The sequence below is a fragment of the Lampris incognitus genome, chromosome 13, assembly GCF_029633865.1.
Source record: "Lampris incognitus isolate fLamInc1 chromosome 13, fLamInc1.hap2, whole genome shotgun sequence".
In the NCBI taxonomy this organism is placed as follows: domain Eukaryota; kingdom Metazoa; phylum Chordata; class Actinopteri; order Lampriformes; family Lampridae; genus Lampris; species Lampris incognitus.
Genome location: NC_079223.1, coordinates 24,290,898 through 24,293,908, shown reverse-complemented (window position 1 = coordinate 24,293,908; position 3,011 = coordinate 24,290,898).

Genomic DNA, 3,011 nt, shown 5'->3' with positions numbered 1-3,011 from the left:
TCCTAAGAAAGGCACTATCCATCAAATAGACTTCTACCTCATTCTAACCCTAGGCCCAAGGAATGGGCCCGGTTATTAAGTTGTATTATGGCATGAAGTTAAAGGAAATTTGTACAATAATAATAATAATAATAATAACAACAACAACAACAATAATACCAGACTGCCATGCATTTTAAAAAATATTCTGGTTTACATTTCTTTAATCTCTTTCCTTGCAGCACACTGCTGCTTTTCCAGATGTGTTGTTTACATTTTCTGAGCCTTTCAAAGATCAGCTGTGCTAACAACACAGAAGATAACTTTAATTAGTAAGTGATATCCTGTCTCCATTTAAAAGATGGTGGTCTGGAAGTGGGTTCGCCCTCTCAGACAAAGTTGCAATGTGATCATTAATGGATGTTATCGTTATCTCACAACAGCTGCTCTGGCAAACTAATGAACAAGTTAATGAATGCTCACTGACACCACTGCTGTTGGATTTAGATGACCGTAGACATTCCCAGCCAGTGTGTCTTGCTCCTCTCATGCTTAGTTCCCCCCAGAAATGAAGCATCATGCTCCAAACCAACAATTAATAATATCCCTGCAGACCATAATTTTTACTTCAGAATCTCCGTTAACTGATGAAATCCTGAGATCTCTTTGTGCAAGAGATCAAGCATTCGAAGGTACGCTGATATCCATATTTGCACTTTTTGTTGGCTGATTACTTCAGGGAGTTTGAGGTGAAGGTGCATTCATTAGCAAATGGCAGGAGCAGTATACAAAGTAGAAAACTCCATGAGACATACTTTCCAGCTGTTGCTCTGTTTCTGCAGAAACCCCCAGAGTCTTGAGGGAGGTCTTTGTTCCTCATGAAAGAGCACGGTGAGTAATAGACAGCGATCTAATTTTTTGACGTTGGTGAAACTATGTATGGATTTATGCTGTTGGGTAGGAATGAGAATGTATGTTCTCACGTGCAGCTTCAATAACGTTTTTGCAGAGATGTACTTGTGTGTATATTATGCATGAGTGTGCTACGTGTATGTGCATAAGGTGTGTGTGTGTGTGAGAACATTTATTATGTATACGATAGGTAATAATATGTATATTTAAACATATAATATAAATATAACATATATTTTATATATTAAACATTTATATATAAATTTATAATATAGTAATATTTACATTATGACTTATATGTATTATTTAATTTATATATTATGATATCTATATATAATATTTATAGATAAATTTATATATCCATCCCTCCATTATCCGAACCGCTTATCCTGCTTTCAGGGTCGCGGGGATGCTGGAGCCTATCCCAGCAGTCACTGGACGGCAGGCGGGGAGACACTTTGGATAAATATAATATGTGAATATATGTATATAAGTAAATATATATATGATAGGTATGTATGTGGGCTCTGTGATGGCCTGGCAGTCTGTCCAGGGTCCGCACGACTCTGAGAGCAGCATAAATGGTTTGGATGATGGATGGATGGATGAATGATTGGCAAAACATTCCATTTCAGAAGATTGTGAGAGTGGTGTTCAGTTGTGAGCGTGAAGCTAAAAACGTCTAGCATATTGCTATGCAGCTGAAAAATCTGTGCTAAATAAACCTGACACGTGTCGAACATATATGCATACACGTATACAGAACCAATTGATATGCTGCTCATGTAAGATGTGTATGAATCGCTGTCGTTGTCACGGGGAATTATCGGCAATTAAACACTGGGTCTCATGCATATGGATGTGCTCTGGGGGGGGGGTGTAATTTATTCAGATGAGGCTTTATCTCCATGCACAGCAGCTCAACTTCCCGGGGCAGGCTCTTTCACTTGTCATAAATGAACTATCTCACCTCTTTAGAGCCGCAACCGGTAGGAGTTCCAAAGATGAACCACATGGCTGCCTTCAACATAACTTCCTTTCTCTGTCACTCTTTTCCTTCCTCCCAAGAGACAGGTGTCCTGATTGATGGTGAGAAAATCTGCTTTCGACAAACACAATCAATCTTTCTGCAAAACGGAAAATATGCAGCAGAGACAGCTATTCGAATACTGTGCATGATGTCTTTTACAAATAGCTTATTTCACGGTTTCTTCTACCCACGGTGCATGTGAAGTATTATGATGTTGATAATGACTACAGCATGGATGGATCACCAAACGAGCCTATCGGGCACAGGCCTGCCACAAGAGGTAAGAGGGCCCCTAAATTAGAGCCTCTGCATGAAGTCATCGCTATTAACTTTTCATCTCTCGCATTTTTCTTTCTCACAATTGAAGGAGTCAGTCATTTGTGTCAATAACAGGCTTTAAGTTATGTTTTGTTAATATTAAAGGTCTCATATCTGCAGTTGAGAAAAGCATTTTTTGCCAAAGCTGTCCCTCCCCATGGCAGCAAGAACTACACTACTGGAGAACTGTAATATTGACGGCAGAACGGTCCAACAGAGGCGTCCGGATAGCGTAGCGGTCTATTCCGTTGCTTACCAATACGGGGATCGCCGGTTCGAATCTCCGTGTTACCTCCGGCTTGTTCAGGTGTCCCTACAGACACAATTGGCCATGTCTGCGGGTGGGAAGCCGGATGTGGGTATGTGGCCGGTCGTGGTCGTTGTATTAGCGCCTTTTCTGGTCGGCCGGGGCGCCTGGTCAGGGGGTAGGGGGAACTGGGGGGAGAGAGAATGATTCTCCCACGTGCTACGTCCCCCTGGCGAAGTTCCACACTGTCAGGTGAAAAGAAGCGGCTGGCAGCTCCACATGTATGGGAGGAGGCAAGTGGTTGTCTGCAGCCCTCCCCGCATCGGCAGAGGGGGTGGGCAGCGACCGGGGCAGCTCGGAAAGAGTGGGTTAATTGACCGGATACACATGGGGAGAAGAAGGGAGAGAGAGAGAGAGAGAGAGAGAGAACTGTCTAACAGAAGCACTGCCACATTGTCATCACATTTCCTTTTTCCTGCCTGAGAAGTGTTCGTCCTACCCGGTCAAAAATTTCAATATGCAGAG